This window comes from Calidris pugnax, unplaced genomic scaffold (assembly GCF_001431845.1).
Source record: "Calidris pugnax isolate Ruff unplaced genomic scaffold, ASM143184v1 scaffold11, whole genome shotgun sequence".
Taxonomy (NCBI): domain Eukaryota; kingdom Metazoa; phylum Chordata; class Aves; order Charadriiformes; family Scolopacidae; genus Calidris; species Calidris pugnax.
Window position 1 is genome coordinate 9,485,450 of NW_015090803.1, and position 23,910 is coordinate 9,509,359.

Consider the following 23,910-nt stretch of genomic DNA (forward strand, 5'->3'; position numbering starts at 1 on the left):
CTGCTGACTCTCAGCACTTTTATCAGAGGAATTTTGCATCTGTGCTCCACAGACCTGAGGAGCCCCCTGTGTCGCTGCATGCCGTTCTGCTCTGATTAAGCTCGTTATTAGGCAGTATCATTATGTAGACTTTTCGGTGTTCCTAAAAGGGATTTCAGGAATGCCACGGCAAAAAAAAAATAAATGGATGGTTTGTTTACTTGATTAATGCCATGATCTGTGATTACAAATCTGTCTACTGTTGCTTTCACAGGAAATTATTTCAAGAACTTCACTTCTGGGTGTTGCTTAATATCCAGCACCGACTCCACTATAAACTCATACACATGATTTATCTTGTGGCCAGCGTGTGTGGGAGGAAAGATCTAGGAGTCTGACAAAACTCTTCACTCCCTTTAACTTTCAGGCCATCAGATGTAGAAATCTAGACCGTTACACTCCTAAGCCTGTTTGTAAATGTTCAGCCAATGCAAACTATTAATATTGAGCTAAGTAAGTGCAAAATGAAAGTGATTAGGCACATCCTTTTTTAAAAAAATTTATACGCACATGTTTTACTAGCTCTAAATGTTAAACCAACCGATTACATCATACCAACACAGTAAAAATGACTCCAAGGTAGCCTAGGAAACTGTTTTTACTAAATAACAACTGAGTCCCTTCATTTAATCTCAGTTCACACAAAAAGCAAGTTTAGCTTAATCTCCCTTCACAGCAATCTCATGGTGTAATTCCACGCTGTCTGCTCAGAGCGGTTGGGATGCTCTTGCTGTCGGTTCGTAGGGCAAAGCTCTCTGGGGACTGCAGCAAGGCTTTCTCAGATGAGGGGCCCTTGTCTGTCGTATTTGCTATTCTTGGTTGCCTGCCAGCAGCCCCAAATTTGGCAAGGTTCAGAGAACAAGCTGCAGTCGGGTCACTTGATTATCATGAATGTTATTATTTTTATTGGTCGGTTAATATGTTTTCACTTTGCTGTGTTTTAATTTTGCTTTGGTTGTCCATGTTGGCCATTCTGTGTCTCCAGCCTAAAGAGACCTAAGGATGAGCAGCCATCACAGTCATCATCTAGCTCTTACCCAGAACAGCTTGTACGATTCTTGTTCCTCTAAGTTTCTAAGGCCAGTTCATGCAATCTCTATTCAGTTGCATCTGATTCCTTAGTTGGTCAGCATTTTCAGAGTGCTCAAACAAAAAGGTATTAAATACTTGCAACTAAAGACATTGAGTCAAACAGGCTGATCAGGTAAACACAAATCAAAACTCCATAATTAATTCTGGGATGTGATTGATGTGATGTGATTTCACCTGCCTCGCTGCTGGGCTCATAATACACATATTTAAGGGCTTATATCTCACACATACCTAGATAAAAGATATTATCATATAGAAAATATTATACATATATTATAAAAGTAACTATATAAAAAGATAAATCTGACATTTAATTACATTAAAACTTATGTTTACAGTTGCATCTTCATTTTCATTCTATCTCCCTTTTTTAGATACTTTTAAAACCTTCCAAAACTTTCCCTTTTTAGGCTGAAATACTGCAGGCCTGGTCTTTGCCAGATAATGAATATTTTAAAAAATATTTCCTTAAACCATTTTGTCTGTCTTTTATAAGGATAGTGAAAAGTGTAAAGAGTCATACAGTCAGAAACCCTGGGAACTGAGAGTTGAACTTTGCCATGAAAATAGTCCACTAAAAAAATGCTGTAGACTGCATTGATAAAAATTAGGTTTTACTTGGTGAAGCCCTTCAAAGTTTTGTTTTGTTTAGGTCAATTATGTTTTCCACGAGTTTTCTTGCTAAGCTTTAAATCATGCACCTAAGAAAAACAACTCTATTTTTCATTTCAGCTAACCTGGCTTCCATAAAAAATTTATAGGGACTAAGAAAAAGGTCTGTAAAGTGCAGAGTGCTAGTGAATTTAGAAAGAAGCACAGATGAGAGACAGGGTGATATACCGTCTGGAACTCAGTTCAGCTCGTTAGCAAGAAATGTTTTCATATAAGAGCTTTCTGTTTTGTCTTCTTCACACATATATTTGATCTAATCTGTTGGCTCTCCTAGTCTACGATACCAATTTTATTCTTCCTGTTCTCACTTACTCAGCCTACTCCAGGCTACATCTGTGACCTCCCTAGTCCTTCTGCTCTCTTCCACCCCATCTCTTCCCTTGCAATAAAAATACCAGTCCCTTGAAGTCCCATTCTTCTTTTTCCTGAACAAAAACTCCCAACTCGGTTCACCAAACCACTATTCTTCTTTTTTCACATCCCACCCAACTCACATCCTTCCTAGTGCCTATCTGCATTGAGCTAATAAGCTGCAAAACCAGCACAGGAGACCAGCTGAGTTCTCTTCTCTGCCTAAACATGTTTCCATTGAGCTAAGCTTTCTTTCCCGCGCACAAATCTGCTCTTGCTCAGTAGTCCTGCCTCTCACTCAGTAGTCTTGCAAACAAAATTACCTCATTTGGAAACAGCCAGGCCCACTGTACCTTTACAAAGTGCTTTAAGAAACATGTTTCTAGCATGTGTCAGTAGCATTGTAGGCAGCAGGCAGAAAACGGACTGAAAGGTCATAGAAGGGGTATAAACGGAATAAAATAATAAGGATCCTTTTTTCATCAGAACAGTATTAATGACTGAAAAAAAAATATCAGAATTCATATGTTTTACAGTCTTAACTGTTGGTAAAAATGTTTTTCAAACATTTACCACAAGGTGCCAGCAGTTCTTTAATGCTTTTTTATTTTCAATTCCTCCTGTATAGATTCAAAGTAGAGGTACAATGAGGCAAAGACTTCAGACAGGGAAGTCAAAAGGCTTGTTAGTGGAAGGATCAGAGACCATTCATAGAAAATGATACCAGGCATGTACCAGTACCTTCAAAGGGGAAAAAAATAAATAAGGGCAGGTTTAGTAATTTGCACAGAGATATAAAGCATGCCAGTTTGTGGTGGTTTGGGGTTTATTCGTACTTCTGAAATCAGACCAACTCTACTAGTCCAGCCTATAGTGAGGATACTCAGCTACCCAAGTCTGTAGTGCCTAGATCTTAGCCCATACAAAAATTAGAGAGAGTAAATAACTTATACAATATAGCAGCAGCCACTCTCTTCAGATTATAACCTCTCCTAATACTGGAAGACTTACACAATACTGCTGCAAGACACCTACTGGGTCCCCCCCTGAGAGTACCTAGAATGAGGTGTGCTGTGAGCTGTGCTGTGCATTGATTGTTTGTAAATTTACTAAGAATAAAGTATCAGTTAGGACTTACTACAATCAAATGGAATCGTATTCCAATTACAGTTAGCTGGAGAGTGTTCATCCTACTACTCACAACTATTAGATTTAAACAACCATGTTAGTGAAGATTTACTAATATTTAAGTATCAAAACCAGACTTTCAATAGTGAAATGGGAGTAAATCAGTACTAAAACAGCAGAACTTGGAAGAGGTTACCTTCCCCCTCTGTTTTATTACATTTTCTGTAACATGAAAGGTTTTTATAAAAATTACCTGGAAGTATCCATACATGTTATATACACTCCATTAAGTCTTAATATTTTATACATATGCAGCTCTTTCCACTAAGAAGGAGTCAGAAAGCAGTTTACAAACAATATACGCAGAACTAACTTGAGCCATTTAATGCAATATGGTCTCCCTTCATAGAGATACATGACTAAACATCCCCAATGAGTAATATGGCTAGCAGCCATAACAGCCTCAGGCTGTGATCTGGTCTGCTCTCATAAGCTAAACAGGGTTGGTCTTGGCCAAATGCATTTGGGAGCCCTCCAAGGAAATCCCAGGGTGCTTCAGGAAGCAGAGCTGGTGATTCAGTAGGTGGCACACTTCCCCGGGAGTCAGCACTGAACCAACCACTCCAAAGGAAACCTTGGTAGGTGCAACACAATTAACCAAATGGGATTTCAGGCAGCATCCCTCAGCTGAGACTGGTCATTTGTCACACTGTCATGATTTATTAGTGATGCTATGGATTCTGCAATTAAAAACAATGAAGTCGTTGCTGTTGAGCAGTCCTCCCTCTGCAGAGCTCCTTTAGTTTGGAGAAGTTGAAAGAATTTATTTCTAGCTTTTCCAGTTGCAAACGTTTTGTTTCAACTGGGAATGATCTATAAGTGCTGCTGGGCTTTTTGGTCCTCACCAATATCAAGCAAATTTTTTACCTCCTACCCACAGTTTTAAACATATGTGTGCGAATCCTTTCCATTGCATTGGTAGGTCCCATCTGAAGTACCACACCCACTTTAGGTACTGTTCCTAGCTAAAGGTGGGTTGGCCAGAGAGAAAAGTTTGGACAGCTAGAGAAATACTTTGAAGTCTAGAAGAGGACTAAGAACAGACTGAGCAAGCTGACTAGTCTACAGAAGACAAGACAAAGGGTGGACATAGCATATTTTCAAATACACAAGAGGCTGCTGAAGACGGAAAGAAGAAATAATACCCTTCTTCCTATCTATATTGAGCAGAACCAAAAATAAAAAAAAACTTTTATTTTTGCATCAAGGTGGGTTCAGGTTAGACTGAAAGAAAAACTTGTCTCAAGGTAAATACAGTTGAGCACAGCAATAGGATGTGTGCTCTGCATTTCTGGAGGTTGTCAAAAACACATTAGAGATATTTCTGTCAGAAATGATGTAGATGTTACTTAATCCTACTTTGGGCAGATGATTGGATGAACACTTGAAGTCCCCTCCAGCCATATAGCTCAATGATTCCATAATTTTTATGAAAGCAAAAGATTTATAGCTTTGGCATTACAGATTTCTTCCTATTTATATTAAGTTTAAAATAATAACAATTCCACCCTACCAAAAAAAGAAAAGTCTAAAACACATTACATCTTATAGCATTAAAAAACTGTGCCATGATTTTAGGGGGATGACAGCAAAAATTACGCATTTTTAAAAATTTTATGCAAAATGAATCTTGTGATCTTGCTCTTCTTTTACATAGACATAACCAAAGCTTTCTACCATTCTTTCCTCAGAAAGTCAGAGAGAAGAGCAGTTTCACATCTGAGTCAATAAGCAATGCCATGAACGATGAAGGATCTAGTAACACTTGGGGAAGTGTCAGATCATTTTTTATTTAAAGAAGAAAAGGGAAAAAATAGGGGGAAAGGGAAGACGTTCCCTGAAGCACAAATGACCTCAACAAACATGCCAACTTTTCCTGGAGGCTTCCTCTTCAATTGGGCACCTGTTTAGCTGCTGAGTTCAGGGCAGTTTGGGTCTCCCCCTTGGAGCTTAAATTACGGTGCTGGTATTAACTGATAACCCTTTTAGCTGATAGGGCCCCTTGCATTAAAAAAGCTAAGGGTGAACATAGTCCCAGAGAATATATTGCTAAAGTCCAGCTTAAAGACCCTTGAAACTTCCCTTCCTTTCCCTGTTTTGTTTTGTTTTGTTTTGTTTTGTTTTCCTCATTTGAACAAAGGCAAAAAAAGTACAAAGTTACTCAGTAATTTGGATGATCCGGGGGAGGAAGTTTTTGCCAAGTTATTTCTTAGGGAAGGCCATGTGGGTAGATAGTTGTCACGTTGGAGAGAGATGAAGAGGCAGTACATAAATATAAGAAGAAGAAAGGTTTAACACAGCCTGAGCAGTACTGGCATGTGGCCCTGAGAAAAAACATGCTTTTGGGTCAGGATGCCAAGTATGGGGGTCTGGGGCTGCAGAGGGGAAGCCATCCTTGTTCCTTTGATTGCTCCCCATGCTCATGAGAAAAGGACCTAATTTCCTGCAGTAAATATATATACTTCAAAATATTCCCAATCCCTTCAACAATTCCTTTTCTAATTCAGAAGTACAACACAGCCCCTTGGGTTTTGCTTGGCAACCTGTGTCAAAGCAGAAAAAACCCCTGAATGTCAGTAAATTAAATTTCTTACAAACCTTAAAATGCATTTTTCCTACAATTTAGGAAAACAGTTTCAAATTGTAGATAGGACAACATGTATCTGCTAATTGCCTTTGTTAGTTTGCAGGCACATAATCAGATTTGTTAGAAAAATAGCCTCGCAGGAGAAGGCATAGTTTATTCTTCAATGAATGGCTCTTAACTGAGATTTACAGTACAGACAGATTACAAGCTTTACTTTCTCCACAGAAAGAAACAAAGAATGGAGCCCTTCTAAACAAAATATTCAAACAATTCAAGAGCCTAAAGAAAGAAAAGTCTCTCTTCTTGGCTAGACAGTTTTGATACCTTAATGACTGTAACATTTTAACAGCTGTGGGAAAACTGACATTAAAAAAATACCCAGCCTAGAAACATGGTCTGTGTACAACATCTTTGAGCTCTTATGTTTTATTAGCAATTTGGATTCATTACTGTTTTAAGGAGGAAGGAAGGGAGGTAGATGTTCCTGAGAGCTGTTTCTCTAAATGTATTAACCAGAGATTTCCAAGCATGATTTAATATAACACAACCCGATCCTCAAAAACTGGCTAATGGGTGAGATGTCACCGTTTATCCCTTCATTGAAATTCATGCTTCGACACAGGAGGTCAAAGCAGGTATTTGAGCGATCTTCCTTATGAAAATGAGATAACCTCCTTTCATCCCAAAGCCTGCTCTGATCTTGCTCCCCCCCTTACCCCCCCAGCCCGGTGCTAGGCAGCAGCTCACGGTTACCACACTGTCACCTTCCTTTTGAATTATGATGCTCTGAAAGAGCGCTGTAGTATTTAATAGCCTGAGATCACAGGCTCTCCTGACACAATACTTAACCAGGTTCTGCCTTTCTTTCAGTGTGCTCATTATTTGCACATGGTCTGTGACATCCAGGGAGAATATGTTATCACGCAAGTTCTCTTTTCTCCTGCTGTTTGCTCTTCCATTGTATTTATCTCCCTTACCTGACAGGTTCTCGACTGTGCTGTCAATTTTGTCAAAAAAAAGAGCATTAGCGCAGATTTGGGAGGCCCTGTTCGCTAATCTTTTAGGAATCCTAAGGTGCCCTTTAGGATTTAAAACAAACACTGAGGCCTGAAAATGACTTATGTTCCAAAGCTCAACACCCACCTCCTGATTATCCCATTAGAAATCCCTCGAAGTCTGTGTTCAGACTTCATCAGTCTCAACTAGTCAGACCTCAGGGTGGAGAAATGGACATGATGAGTGTTCAGAAATATTGCACAGGGAGACATTGAGAGAATGTCTTGTGGTAAGAGAGTTTTAGGGGAGTAGTTCTGCTTAATTACAGCCATATTGAAGCTGTGCTTTTGGGAGGGATATAAATAAGGTAGTTAACAAGCCGAGACAAAAAATCCACTTCTTTTGCCCTTTTAGATGCTGAGATCCCAATTTTGTTACACTTTAGATGGTTTGTTGTTTTATTTTTAGCTCTCCCAGCTCTCTCCCTCGATAGGATAGGACCGAACAGCGAAATTATATTTATCTGAATATATGACAAATTCATTCTTTCCCTAGAAGGAAGGCCAACAATTACTTTTTTAACTAAGCCATACAGCTAACACAGAAAAATCCTCTACTTTTAATAACAATTTACATCCAGACCACAGCTATTATTTATATCCTCTTATGGTGATCAGAGAGCCCTTCAGGGAAGACCACAACTCTGGATCAAGCAGCATTGGTGATTCCCTAAGCAGCACAGTCCTAAAAACATCACATGGGCTTAGGAGATAGTCCACAGCCAGAGGAACATTCTACCAGTGTAGTAATCCATGTACCAGTCAGCAAACTCAGTTACTTTTCAGAATATAAATGCCAGCTGCTGTCTCAATGATAGTTTAGGTTGTTACATTCAGGTTCTTTCAGAATTACTTTGCAGTCTCACTGTATACAGTATTAATTTTCTAATGTATGCTAGATACTTAAATACCTGAAATTATGACCTCTTTATATCAGGAGGAAGTTCTGCACCTACAGTGCTCCTACAGTGGAGGTGGTGGAGTCTCCATCTCTGGAGACATTCAAAATCCACCTGGACACGTTCCTGCGCAACCTGCTCTGGGTGGACCTGCTTTGGCAGGGGGGTTGGACTAGATGATCTCCAGAGGTCCCTTCCAACCCCGTATCATTCTGTAATTCTGTGATACAGTAGTCAATAAAACAGCTTTTGCTACGTTTTTCCACATCATCTTCTTTTCGTGTGCGTGCCCACACTTCCTCAAGTCAACACATTTTCATCAATGAGAAATGTTTGTTCCTCTGGCTTCAACAACTATCCCCAAATTAGGCAAAGGATATGAGATCTGACATATGGACTGTTATTTTAGATCTTCCACCTCAGCTTTGAATCAACAGGAAAGAGTGCTTCACAGCAGCCTTCCCCATGAACCTCCATCACGCACCTGACTAGCATCTGCTTCGGTACCCTATAGAGCAAAGAAACAGATGACTTCAACAGGGCATCCAATTTGCAGCCTTTCTCACTGCTATCAGTCCGGCCGAGTGGCAGTACAACGTCTGTTTCCCCTCCTTTGATACTAAAATTTTTCTCCTTCGCTAATAGCTAGAGAGACCTTAAGTATCATGCTCAAATTACCCTAATTTCACTCTGCTCTCACCTTTTAAAATCACTGTTAGTGGTTGGCCCCTGGCAACACAACAGCATTTTAACTCAAACTTCCATGCAATAAATAGCTCAGATTTCCTCTAAAAGGAACACATACACACAACAGAATAAGGGTGCACAGAAGTTTTATACATCTAGCAGTTTTTACATATTCCACTGTTATTCATTTAAGGCTGACCAAGTGGTCCTCAGGGGATGGCATGCACAAGCATAACATTATAAGTGTTAATAGGAAACGGATCTGAACAAAGAACCGCATTTCCCCATTATATTGTGTTTCTGCTTTAGTACATCATGTTAGTTTCCTTCACAGCTGGCTGGTTTGCCTGTTGTTTCAGGGGCAACTATCATTTACTTACAACTTTCTTTTTCTCAGTGTATTTTATATACACACATGTAGGCATGGGGGATCCTTGCTTTGGTTTTAATAAAAATGCTTATCTTACAACGTGCTTTGGAAAGCTTGTAACATAAAATGGGTAGCAATTCAAAAACGACAACAGAAAAATATGACTTGTGCTGCCAGAGAGACAAATAGAGTCCAGTCAGCATAAAATGTGATTGGAAATATAAATCAATTAGTTGCTTATTAATATAAACAAAATAACCAGAAAGGCGCAAGGCAAGTTCTTGCTTTTTGTAACTCAAACTCACTCCAGCAATATTCTGTTGTTCATGAGCCCTTGAACTGATTTCCTCCCTCTCAACATGCATGTGATTTGTCCTGCAGAATAGCTTTACCCTTCTAGTGGCGGGGGAAAAATTCCTCAAAATGAGCACAAAGAATACCAGAACATGCACTTTGGAAACCTCCTTGTGGAAAGTCAGATTAAATCTCCTGCAGACGTATTTTTAAAGACACCAAAGCAGTCGGGTAAGCACACATGCCCCTGGTGCTTCTGCAGTTTTGTGGGCAGTCACTTGTGCAGGCAGTGATGGAGTCCATGCATGGGAATGCCACAGGAATGCAAAAGCAAAGGGGCCATCATGCCTAAAATGCTTCCAACATGCATGAAACGGCTAACACAGATGTACAAGACCAACTATATACTGAGAAATCAATGACTGTGCTTCCACTCTTCAACATAGGAAGTCTCAGTTAAAACAAGCTTTTTTTTTTTGTTTTGAACTCCAATGTTCTTGTACTTGCTGGTTTTTCAAGAAATAGGTACCACCCTTTCACACTGCACTCTGCAGTGAGGTTACACCCAGAGCATGACGTGACTGTAATTACTTTCTCCCAAGCACACACCATGTCAACGTGCAACTTGGTAAAGAGAAAGGTCTTCCTTATTCTCAAAGATTTGCTAACTAAATAATGCCACCTTTGTAGCACCACATTTTCATGAGAGGAAGATGTCTTTCAGCCTCCAGAAAACTTCCACTGGTGACAAAACCTCCCAAGTTCTTCAAAGCAACGTTCAGTCTCTCAGCCCTGTTTCAGCTTCTTTAATACTCCATAAAGTCCAAGGCGTATTCTTTCCCCCACGTTCCTTGCTTTTAAAGATCTATTTCCTAAATGAGGCATGACTCCTTTCAGGATGACAGCTTGTGAAAATCACTTTAGGGTACACTTTCCCTTTTAAGGAAGCAGTTTAGCCACTCCTTTATCCCCAGAACATGTACATCCCATCCCTGCGGGCAACAGTTCTCATCAGCAGTGTTTCCCATTCCTCACATCTGCTTCTGCTAGAAATCCCAGCCACATTAATCAGCCTCATACATGCATAGACTAGGCAAAAACATTCCTTGTGCTTTCAGAGCACAGTATCAGGAAAGATACTAAGTTATCAGAAAAGATATTAAGCTAGAAAAAAAAGGCATTTCATCTACATTGTCGACTAGACAGCAGAGTCTATCTTTGATCTCTAAAGAACCCACACCAATACTAATAACAGTGTGGCTAAGGGATGGTTAAAAATATTTTACTAAATTTGGAGACCTTTGAAAAAACAGAACTTTTGTAGTTTCTTATTTTAAAAAAAAAAGTTTGCTTTCCACAAGAATGCCCTGATTTATTCCCTCAGCCCATAAGAAAATTGACATGACAACACTGTTGGGTGTATTGTCAGATACTCCCCACTGAATTTTTTTGCTTTATTTTATTTCTGAGAAAAATAAATTTTTCATAGAAATAGACCTCATGGTTACACCCCTCTGCTGAGACAGCCTGCATGATACCCCAGCTGAGATCCAGCTCAGGAATCTACACTCTCTGGCATAAGTTCTCCTAAAATTCCTAATAGTCATTACTTGAGTACCTACTACCTGTCACATATGCTACTTTGGAGCATTAGTGATCCTAATAGTGATCCTATTACAGGGTTTGCAGCACCAAATTGCTCATATTTCAATGTCAAAGGGATCTTAAATTAAGCATGCAAAGCTCAGCTGCAGTTTGAAAAGTGTTTTGGAACCTGAAGTATGTAATAGAAGTGCATGGAAAGTACAGTAGAAATTTGCACTCAAATCAGTCAAAATAATTTTCTTTTTCTTTTAGTGTCAACAGTCCATTACACTAGTAACTAATCTTTAGATCCAGTGGTTTGATTATGGATTTTATTTTTTAAAATACATTTATTTTTAAAAGAGCTGACATTAAGCTTAGTTCCTAGTGTAATGATTCTAGAGTTCACTATGATTTCAGTGAACTACAGAATGAAGAAAGAAGTGTTTTATGGACCTTTCTAGTCCCTGTAACTTGACAGAACAACTACTGATCTGCCTGCCACAAAAGACATTCAAGCTGTTGTGTTCATTTTCAGCAGCTCAAGAGTAAGTAGCCAAGGAGCAAGAGGTTAGTGGAAAGAGGTGGCAGTCAATATTCTTCCTCTTTTCCATTATGTAGTCAGCTAAAGGACCAGGTAAGATAATTAAGGAGATGATACAGTATGCAATGCATTGCTTCATTTTCTGGCAGTTAAACCTGGACTATGTGGGTGATGAGTTAAGTCCAGGACTACAGCCTGAGTGACTCCAGCCCATTCTTAACTGCAAACTGTACAATAATCTCACTGCAGCCACACAATCTTGAATTTACCTATAAAAACAATCTTCAAAGCAGAAAATTTAAAGGACACTGGCAAATCAGTTAGGAAAGAATAGTTTCCAAAAATGAGTAAGTCTTTGGCAAACTGTCTATTTATCACTACAGTTAATTTATTGTACTTTTTGGAAGAGCTGTATCATATGGTCCATCATAAGAAAGTAAGTTAGGCACCACTTTTTAAGAAACAGAAAAAAACCCAAAGGATCAAATTCAGAGATGCTTAATTTTCTGTATAAGTCCTATTGATTAAACTCACTGATGAGACTTTTAGAAAGCATGTAATTGCAAAGTTTGACAAACAGGATTTGGTAGTTTCACATCGTAGGCATTATAGAATGAAAATCCTTTCTGAAAGGCCTCTGAACTTCATACATTCCTCAGATTCAGCCTTACAAATTCTCAAAAAGATTCTCACCTTACAGGACTTAATGTGAGCTACACTGAGCATAAGACCTCATTCATACATTTTCAACAGGCTCAGTACCTGCTTTAAAATTCTGCCCAGAGCTTTGGTAACTGCTATCAGGCACTTTGCAATGTAACAATGACATTTTAGGAGAAGAGTTGTTGGGAAAAACTGTGATTACAAAACCACCATGCCATAGGAAATTTTCAGATCTGAGTTTTCTATGAGGCAAAAAGACCGCAACAGTTCTCAAATATGAATTTTTCAAACTTAAGAGATGGCGGAGATGGGGTCTAGATATTATTGTGATGACGGGCCTGTATTTCCACAGTGACAGCTATCTCTATTTTTATGATATGCCAAAAGCACTAATATCCAAGCCTACTTTCCATACAAGCACGTCTGTACTTCCCCAAACCAGTATCTGCTTTCCACTCCCTAACACATTGCCTCAGAAAGAAGTGATACCTTTACATGATGCCCAGGGATAAACCATGCAGGTTACTTTTTTTTCAAAAGGATCTTGTGTAACAATGCTAATCACAACTATAAAGTACATAAACACAGCCACATATAAGTATGTATCCTTGTTATTCCCAGTGAGTTCTGTCTGGTTTGTGTCAGACGCTGCTTACAGAGTCTTTAGGACAGGGGCAGTCTATATCCTGTGTCTTCTACAACACTAAGTGTTCATGGTGTTCAGTACATAAGCATTATTTATACTTAAAATTTTTTTAGCGCCACTGCCTTATTTTAAGAGACAATAAGCACAGCATTCTGGTGCCGAATTCTGACTTTTTAAGTCTACTCTGAAATTTAATGACTATTTTGCGAATATATGCATACCCTGAAGAAAAACACAGGCACAGTAGAATTGAATTTATTCCTTACTATCTCCCCCCGAAGTTGATTTTCCCATACTTGCGGCTGCTATCTGTGCCCCTTTTACCTCCAGTTGCAAGACAGCTGTCAGCTTCTTCCCCTAACCCCACAATCGAGACTTGATATGGCCTTAACATTACCTCTTGTTTTAATCAGCTTGGAGCCTGAGAAACCCAGCCTAAGTCCTCCTGGGAGCACTATGAGCTGCCTGTGGGCCAGTGGGCTAGACCTCATCTAGCTGTCTATCTGATACCGGCTTCTACATTTCTGTGTGAATCAGTGCAGACGTGCTCTTTTTGGTGCATGCCAGAGCCCTCCAGCACAGCTGTGAGATCTGAACGATCTTTTATAACGAAGATATAGAGTGAGAAAAAAAGAAGAGATACATGAAAAGATGCACATGCGTGCACATGCACTAGGCACAGAGCAAAAAGTGATCAGGGCCAGGCGTGACAAGGGGCCACATTTAAGAAGTATTTCCAAAAGTGTTATGTAAAGAAATTGGCAGCCATTGTTATCCACGGCTGCAAAATGTTCTGTTGCAGTCTTTGAAACTGGCCTTACTTTTGAACTCCCAGCATACAAGGTAATCAATATATCTCAGTACAGGGAAGCATGCAGTTTAACTGCCTGCAGAGATGGGGGCAAGCCAGAAAATTGGCATCACGTATTATTTCATTAGGAGTAACTACTGGCAGTGCTCAAGCTGCACATGACACAGTCCCGTCCACGTACTTTATTTTGTGCCTATTCATTAAAGAGGTGATAGGTGCAGAGTGAACATTGTCAGCAGTACCTGATTTAAAAGCATGAGAGAGTCATATGCCAGGCTATTATACCTGCTCAGTAAATGGCCCAGCAATTATAACTAGCAGTTGATCATTCTGCTCAATCAGTGTTCAGTGTGCGCAAACAAAGAGATTTACAAACATAATAAAGCAATAAAAACATCTCCCAGAATATTGCAGTGAATGAGCGTGCGACTGCGCTAACAGCTATGCCAGGATATATCTAACCAGCCGGTTTAAGATGGCTGATTGGTTCCACTATATTACACAGGAGACTGGCCAGCTAGAATTTTGCAAAATGAATTATTCAAGCAAAAACTCAGAGCCTCAAATGACAACAAACTATTTCACCACCACCATAACAGGAGACAAGACGCACAGTCCAAACCAGACCTCCGGGTGCAAAGGGTGAAATAGTGAGAGGTATGAACTGAGACTCTATTTTAGATCATTTATTTATTAAGCTGGCAAGCTGTTCTTGAAGATCAGTGTTCCACTGATCCTTCACACTAGTCATTTATTCTGGAGGGTATGGAAAAAAGCATAAGCTGCCAAACAGGTTGCACTGCATGGATGGGGAATCCTTATAAAGAAAGAGGTATTGAATACATGTTAGTACACAAAACACAAGCATGAGCTTCGCGTGCACTCATAGCTGAAAAACCATGTCATAAAATGACAGGAAAGAAATAGCTTAGACATGGCAAAGTACTTGGTTTTAAAAGTAAATATTTCAAGGTAAAAAGCTACACTGGTGCCAGACTTGGATTCTTTTGGAATTGGGACTGATCCAAGTAGTTCTCACCATAGTCTCGGATTAAGTCGTTACCGCTCTGACTGTAGCTCTGACTGTAGCTCACAGAGTATACCAAGTCGGTGTGATGCTACACAGGTCAGGTTCTGTAAGCAATACAGTCATGACAGTAGACAGGTAAGTGTGGACTACTTGCTCACCCTCCATGTGGCACAGCTGCAGTGCCGACAGGAGCTCAGCCAGCCTGTTCAAAGTAATGTGAACCACAGAATGGATGTTCCCAGCCTGCAGATAACAGTCATAGTTGGGCAACAGCTGTAAACAGTGGAAAAGCAAATCTTGCAATCATCATAATTCATAGCCTGGAAAGTCCAGTTAACTAGTCCAGATCTGATGGCAAACTAAATCCGAAAAGTTATCAGCCTCAAGGAAATCACAGCATCTGAAGTTATGATTTCATCGTGTTTCATGAGGTACTGCATCGCTGTGCAAGATCACATTTTTGGCTTAGTGGCCTCCTAGGAAAACCCAACCGCTCAGTGTTAACAATACAGTCAGTAGCACTCTACCCTCTGAGTCAAAACTGGCTGAATGTCAATTGACTACAAGTCAAATCCTTGTATTGGTATTAGGAGCTCTTTGGCAGGGCTCTGCAAGATTACATTTGAAGTCCACACCACTTAGAGTGGCAATTATGCTCTTCCCCCATCATTTTTCATAAAACTAATGATTAGCACTTAATTCTCAATGTTAAGTACCAGTTTAGATAACTTTTTCTCTTCACACAATCCTTCTGTAGATAAATTAGGTACAGCATTCCCCTTAATCCCAGATTTAAAACTGTTGATATTGAGTGGCCTACTAGCTGCTGTGCCACAGAGGAGTCACACAAGGCTCGCTCTATATAATATTAAATAATTGAAAGGACTGAAGGTGAGAGGTAGGGAACAAAATAAGTTCTGCACATCAGATGGAGTGGACAGCCAAAACTTACACATGAAACCCTCCCACTGCTCTATGCTGTTTGAATACCAGCGTGGCAGACTGCTTTTCTGCAACGCTCCTTTCCTCGTACCCTAAGCTTACCTTGACCCAAACCCAGGGCAGGGCACTGGGAAAAAGGAGAAATACCATTCCTTTCTGCTTTATGCCCCAGGCCAGACACTCAGCCATCAACACAACATCAACTTTTACCTGTGGGGTTGAAAAAAGGAACAGGCAAAGTAGCAGGGCCAGCTACACGGCTGTCCTGGAGTGCAAAAAGAAGTCTGACACACAATAAAAGTGAAGAATAAAACCTAGGCGGGAACCACGCCATAACTCACCCAGAAATACATCTTTGTCAGAAGTATAAATCTCCTACTCCTGTAAGGAGTTCAATACACAGCCCAACTTGTATTAATATCACATGTGTAATTGATTGGGTCAAACTTCCACCTGTTGCACATGCGCTGAGACACACAGGCTCGCTGATTCCCCGTCTCACTGCCGGCACAGATGGAGCCCCGTAGGCAGGGCTGAGGGAACTGCATACGTAAATTGCTTCTGCATTTTCACATACACTTCTTCTGTATGCAGTCACAAACTTTTTTGATTTGAACTCAACTCAACGATGAGATTTTTTTCAGGAATTCAGTAAAATATTCTATCAAATATGTTCTTTCTTAAATAAAAATGCTTTTGTCTCCACAGCTTATTTTTTGGACACTGAACAGCATTTGCTGTCTAAGTCGCATAACTTTCTAAATAAGCATGCTTTCTTCAGGTCATAAATAATGTGAAGGGACATGATGGCTCAAAGCCTTATAAATGCGTGTGTCTGTAAGAGGAGCAGAACAAGGAAGTACTTTTTTTTCTTCTGATATATTAAATGAATTGGAACCACAGACTAAGGCACAGTAATAGAAAAGGGATGTGCAAAGATGTCAACTACATGCAAAACTCAAATCCTTATTCTCTTCTGGATTCAAATAAAATATCCCTCTGCTCTGTAACTCCATAGCTGTAATTATCCGATTATCATAATCTACAGTGACTGAAGAAAACAGCTATAAGAAAACTCTGCTCTGAGGAAGTAACCTGAACATTTGCGTAAAATCACTGTGAAGTAAAAGAAAAGACTGCAGTCACCTTTCAGTTAGACTTTCTACATGAGAAGAAATGCTTTCAGATAAGCATCAAACAAGATTATAACAGAAGGTCAAAAATATGTCACGTGGTAGTTTAAAGGACAACTGGTAAAAGGGCAATTAAACCATATAAAGATGTCTTACCTAGATAAGCAGGCATGTCAATAAAGGCTTGCTATATAAACATCAAGAGAAATCATGCAAAAATAGTGTTAAATGATTGCATGCCTTTACTTTAGAATTATTTGGTTTATAAATTCCCACCTCCAGTCTGGTTTTGTCTTATTTCATTTGACCAATACAAAAGCTAGCCTTTTTTCTTACTTTCTTTTTTTTTTTTTTTTTTTAATAGATTCCACATCTATAGGTATAGCTCATCTTTTTTTTTGAAAATTTGTTGATTGATCTTCCAAGCACATAAATGGCTTTGCTCTTTTTTCCTAGTTTAGAGTAGTAGCACGAACTTATTACAAAATTAATGGAGAAAAAAAAAAGGCAAAACAAAATCAAAGTTGGACAGGATATGAATGAATAATCTTGGAAACAGAAACGAGATATATAAAATAGCCAGGAGGCTACTTTTTTTTTTTTTTTGCTTGCAGAAAGACAATTTTTACAGGTTAAATTAACCAGTGGGTGGGTTTCCTACTGTTCCCTGAATTCAGGAGAAGTACTCTTAGAAGTGAAATAAAAAACATCATAAAATGAAATAGAAGTGCAGTGGAATTACTGCAAAATGCGTTTCTTCATTCACAAACTTTTACTGCCTATATAATTTCATGCAAAACAAAATGTATAGTATATTTTCTTTCTCAAATCATAAAGCAAAATAATAAACAACAAAAAAAAATCTTAATAGCTTCTTTTCTCATTTCTACTGTTAAAAATGAAAAAATAAAGTGGTTCTTTCAGACCACTATGTGCTACTCACCACTGAATGTGATTTGATGCAGATACTAATGCAGTTTCATTCAGGTCCAAATTTGGACAAGCTTAAGATTATTCAAGGAAATACCATAACTGAAGTTAGTGAATAAAGCAAAACAACATCAACAAAAGTGCGCAAGTACCACAACCTTTACCATCCCGGTAAGTATCAATGCAACTGAGTAATGGGAAAATTGGACTCTCTCAAGACATGTAGAAACATATTTACTGGAAAATAAATTTATTTAACTTGCACAAGACGTACTGCCCCTCTTTCTTAGGCTTTGCATGTAAGACATGGCAGATGAGTGGCAGACTTCCCCAGTTGGTCTTGCGAGATATTGGGGAGTCAGGCACAAGATGGAAAGTGGGCCCTAACATATACAAATAGGAAAAGAGGTGAAAAACCATTTAATTGTGAACCTTTCTCGCGAAAGAAAAAGTCAATTGCATGTGTTGGGCACAAAAGGTTAATGTTAATGGATAGAGGCTTTTAAACCTAGAGGCATGTCAACTGTCTGGGCCTCTTCAGCACAGTAAGCACGATGTCTTATAGCCACTATACCTCCCGCCAGACTAGCTTGGCTGACATCCTTTGGTATCACTACTGATTAGGTCTTCTTTATGCATGTCCTCCAAACCACCATCCTTCTTCCAACTGCTATTAGCCAAAGGCCTTGCCTTGCTAAAATCACACTATTCCAGACCTAGATGGATGCTTAAGATGTAACAGGAGACAGATTTCAACACCTGAGTAAAGGAAGTAAACGGAAGATGAATAAAAACTCCAAAAGGCTACGTCATTCTCAGCTACTTTGATTGTAAAAGCACACTGAAACCACGTCCTCTTCATGCTTTAGCAGTCAGATTTCTGCTGGCTACTTAACAAACACAGGCCTTCACCAGGAAGTGATAGCACATACTAACCCTCTTTTCTTTGAAAAGTGTAACATAATTCCCTATCTGTAGGGTCTTTAACGTTCCCAGGAGCAACAAGAGAGCAGACATGATCCTGCCTTGCTTCAATAAGGCAGCTATTTCAAAAGACTGTAAAACCAGCCCTGCAGTCTCCACGGTCTATTTGGATGCAACAGCAGCTGGGCAGCCAGAGAAGTCTGTGGCAGGAAAGTCTCCTTCTACGTCCTCGCTGAGCTCATGGAGGAGACAGATTGCAAAACCACACAAAGTGAAAACAAGAGTAGGGTTCTCTCAAACGAACAATTCTCTCTTTGCTTAAGTGCCCCCACCTTGGTGCCCTGACTCCTTCCTGACAGAGTTTTCCAGCAGAAACAATATCCCTCTGGCAGGCAGAAGACTGTTTCCTCACCCATTTCAGCAGCGCCCAGGGCGCTTGCTCAGCTTGCACCATGACTTCCACTCTATTATCTCCACTTTCCTGTTGTTTAGGGAAACATGCAACAACTGCAAGGCTAGGTCTGCACAGACTACGGCCCTGATTTCCCTAAGTGAACCGACAACTGTTAACCTGAGGGAAAGCACACAAAGTGAGGACCTTCACAGTTTAAAAAAAAAAATACGTCTGACCACCTCAAAGTCCAGCTGCACGCTTCAGACAATGCTTGTGGGACAAGAAAGCTCTAGATTCACACTGCCATTTGAAGAGTGTCCTTCAGAGAAGGAACATTCTCCCTGTGGTGCATGTGGGACATGGTGGGGCACAGCTCCTCCGGCCACTGTCTCCATATTCGAGGATGAGAGGAGACATCAGAGCATCTTGCCTGGCCCCTCTTTTAAGGTAGTGGTTGTGCCTGGCTCTCAGGAGGACTGCACGAGGTCTGGGAAGGTTCCTTACACCTCCCTCGCCACTGCACACCCTTGTAAGGCCAGACGGAGGCCGGCTCTTCGCTGAGGATTAGCGGTGCTTAAAAATAGAACCTGAGACGTGCAAACGGACTGAGTTATAATGACTGAATTCCAGTGTGAAAAGAAAGTGTCAGCTGGCAATGCTGGAGCTTCGCTGTATGGACAAGAAAGGTGTTGGAATGTCAATCCCACCATCTCCCATCATGGCATGTGGACGAACAGGCCTGGGAGCTTGGGATGTACTACTGTAAATGGCACTAGAGACTGCCACGTGTAATGCTTCTGCGTTACGAAATAAGATGGTGCTCAACAGTATCAGTGATGCACTAATAATCCTTCCTGGTGGCATACATTTAAATATCATTTTGACATGGACAAAGATGAAAACCATTAGAAAAAGATCATGCAGCTGCACCATAGGACCACAGCTGCACCATAGCTGTGAATACTACCCAGATATCAATTGTTAATAATATATACAAGTATATAAAAGTGTAGGATGCCTGTAAGGCTAATAATCAGCCTAATTTTTACCTTATACTAATACAACCTCATTGGCTTCAGAGGAGTTCCACCAGGCATACATCAATGTGTTTATTATTACTTATATTCTGGTGGTGTCTACAGGTCACAAAGCATGCAAACTTGAAAGAAGTACTCCCAACTCCTGACCTAAAGCAAGAGAGCGAACATCTGGCTCTCTGACCCTACCCTCAGGATTCAATAATCAAGAAGTCAAAGATCAAACTGGGAGCAGTACCAGAAGCTAAAAATACTTAGAAAGTAAATAATCTGTTTACTCAGTATGGATACTTATTTGGCTTTTTATGAGGTTTTAGAAACAAGTGCACTGTGTCAATACACCATTTAAGATTTTTTGTTTGAATTTAAAATATGCTGTGATAGTAAAGTTCACTTTGTTTTAAAATGAAAATAAACATTCCCCAGGATAGCAAAAATGCATCTGGAAGTTGGTATCCTGGTCTGAGTTTCACTCTTATTAAAAATGGATGAATGGATATTTGTAGAAAATGAGCACAAGAAAATAGTACTCCAAGAAGCGACAGCACAGGTAAATTTCACAAGTAATTCTATTCTCTTTTCCGATCTTATTGGCTAAGCTAATAAAAAGCACTTATATTTAGGCTTCTATCTTATAATTGAATGCAAAATTTCAGTTCTGCCTTATTAAATAAGGCAACAGACACACTTTGGTATGTTATCTAGACAATTAGAGGGGAAGTACTTTTCGATTTCACAATTTGCAATATCTTGTTCTCTGCAAGCAGCTTGATCCAATAGTCTTTGGTTACTTGCACTTTATAGAGAAGACTTAGCCCTCGTCAGCCATCCTTCAAATGAAAACTAGGCAAGCTTTCTCCACAATTCACATTTCTGATGTCGTACTGAAGTGATAGGAACATCAAGGAATACTGTGAAGATGGTAGCTGGTGAAGTCTTGTCCGAAGATTATAGCTGCATTTCAAGAGATGCTGTTCTTTTTTCATCTACACATCTGGGTTCCTGCATGGGCAAGGGGTCTTGCAGTAAGTCCAAGAATACACTTGCATCACAGTAAGCCCTGTCCTACACAGCAACACCAAACCAGGAAACAGGGAATGGTTGATCTAAACTTTGTGACTGCAGTATGCAAGAAAAATTGAGAGTACACCCGCAGGTGAACTGAGGTCCCAAGGCTCTCCTGGCTTTCTGAGACCAAATGCAGCTTATCCATAGACAAGAAAGGGGGGAAAAAAAAAACCACAGAAATGTCTAGTAAGCACTGAAATATATCTGCAGCAGGAGGGAGACTTTCTTTTAATCTACCAGTTCATATTACCTTGGGCTGAAATCACAACAGACTGCAAGGTCAGGGGTGGCCAGTAGTTTAATGGATGACCATAAAAGGGGCTATGTATTTTAAGAAATGGCAATGGCAATCCAACAGGTGCCAATAATTCTTTCTGCTTCACTGAAAAGATTTTCCAAGGATCTCACTGTCCAGTTTAAATTGCCTTGCCTGCATTTGTACATGGGGAGTATAAACTCATACACTAGAGGAGCCTCAGGACTGAGCAATACCCTTCCACCTCAACTTGTCTTAAAAAATTAATCAGCTGCTGATGAAGAATGTCCAAGACCTGTGAGTAGCTCCTCAAGATGTGTAAATAAACCTCCTTGACAGATACTCAAAGGACCCCATGTTGACAGAAGGTCCTTCTTACAAATGTGTCACAAAATATTTCTGAACATTAAGGAAATGGATGAAAGCAATATTACAAAATATTAAACTCCTTTTCAGTCTTAACCCAACAAATTTACTAAATCTTGTCTGAGTAGGGGTCTTCTAAGTAACCCTGTATAGTCTCTCAGTCCTGGGAAATATGGTGTATAAATATCATTATTATGCAACTGCTCCTTCAAATCTGGACAGCTCTCAAAAAGATATGAAGGGTAATTAGCTCATCTCTGTGTCCAGATACTCTCTTGGGATAAATCCTAAGCAGTACAAAGCACAAGAGACCATCTCCAGCATTTTCAACTTGAAGGCACTAAATTCACATCTGATTAAAGTGCCTAATTGTTCCATTAGGAGACAATTATTGTCAAGCTGCTGAACAAGGTGTTTGTTTCCATAATTGTTATACCTGGGAAACTCTCATATCAAATTAAAAGATTCAGGTTCAGAAAAAGCTCTTTGTAAACCAAATAGTAAAGTAAAATTTCAGCTTGACCTATAAAAAATGAAATTAAATAAAAAACACAAGTCAGTAAATGCATGATCCTGTTGTGCCAAACTGTATGTTAGTATTAGTAACAGCTTCTCACTTTCTGGAGTTTTAATTATGACTCAAGGGACTGGGAAAAAGAGAGGGTGGGAGAGAATGTAACCTTTAACAGCCTCACTGGTTGCTGTCCCTACCTTTACTGCTGTTGAACTAAAAATCTCCACAGGCTAAAATTCCTTACATTGCAAATAAAATAGTTTTTCCCTGGTTTTTATCAGCCCAGGTCCCACAAGGAACTGACAGCCGGTTTATGTCAATGAACAAGAGTTATTGTTTTCAGATATTCCGCGTTGCCCCCCTCCCCATCCCACAAAAAATGATGAGGAACTGAAAGCAAATGTTACTAATAACAAACAGAAGGTCCCAAGGTTGGGGGTTCTACTAAAACAGCATTTTGGGGCATAACATATGGTACAAATAGGTTTGTGGAAGATGCTATTCTACTATGCTTCTTTATGGAAGTCATTCATCCATGCCACTGACACTAGACCTACCACCATGAATCTGAAGTGATATGACCAGACTGTCTAAACGTCCAGACTTTCATGGAGCTAACCGTCTAGGAAGGGAAGAAGCTATGGATTTGAAGGCTGAATCTCACAGCAAAGATAATACCACACCTCCTCTCTACCATCATATGGGGATTTACAAAAGGTCTGGAAGAAGATGGAGAAATTTGCTTGGGCCTCATCCTGTCAGATACTTCCACTTAGATGCTTGGTGCTTTCAAAACCCAACTTCAGACTCTTTCCCAAGAGACAGAAAGCAAATTTTAGAAGCCTAAAGTATTAGAAATTCTTGTACCAGGTTCTCACATCTGGGAGCAACCTCCCCTGTCTGACTCACTGATTTGGCACAACTGATCTGGTGAGATACCACTGTGTCAAATTATTTAGTTTGTGGACAAACCAAGTAAGCACTGGACTTCCTGCGTCCCTTGGTGTCCATCATAGTGGGTCCAAGTGATATCTTCAAGTACATAGCCAATCACTGTCACGTGATGCATCAATATAGTATATAAGCAACTGGGAAGCCTTGAGGATGTGTTCAAACTTTTTGGGAGACAATTTAAAAGAGATGTTTCAACTAGAGGTGGTTCAAATACTGAGTCTAGAAAGCATTGTTACTTGTATGGGCATGGCGGGGTTGCTATTTCATTGACTAAGCCCTGTTTGCAGCAGCCACTAACACAACACAATGAAGTAGACAGTAAGTGAGGAAGACAATTAATCTCAGAAAAGAAGGACTAGAATAGACCGTAGTAGTACATTAATATTTTCTTTATGTTTACTGAAAACCCTGAATTATTTCCCTGTGAGATATTTCAAGTTCAGCAAGGAAGGAAAAATCTCTGGTCATTTCCCTTCCAAAGCATTTTAAAAAGATACAATGTTTGAGCTGGTTATGACATTTAATTGAGTCTCCCAGAAGCTTGTTGGACTCCGACAAAACTCTTGCTCTTCCCTCCACCCAATTACATTTCCTTGTCACACCTGCACAGTGTGGCCACCTTACCTCAAGCATTACAAGCCAAATCTAAATGGGAGGCATATTCTTAATATAGATATACAGAATCTCATGGACAATCACTGAAATCTTATCACAAGTACTACTTTGTCAACTCTACCACTTTGGAAGATGATCTCAAAGGACTAGAGATTCAACTTCTTATGAAACCTTGAGGAGCCAGGACTAAATGACAGGTGACATGATCACTGGGCAGGGAGAAGTCTAGGAGCAAAATTCCTATTGATTTTCAAAGTATATAAGC

The 23,910-nt window shown here is 39.7% G+C and overlaps 1 protein-coding gene across 2 annotated transcripts in view; it reads right to left on the reverse strand.

Annotated features, from left to right (window-relative positions):
• Nucleotides 1-23,910, reverse strand: part of CREB5 (cAMP responsive element binding protein 5) — a 260,711-nt gene that overhangs the window by 112,598 nt on the left and 124,203 nt on the right. The window lies entirely within an intron of this gene.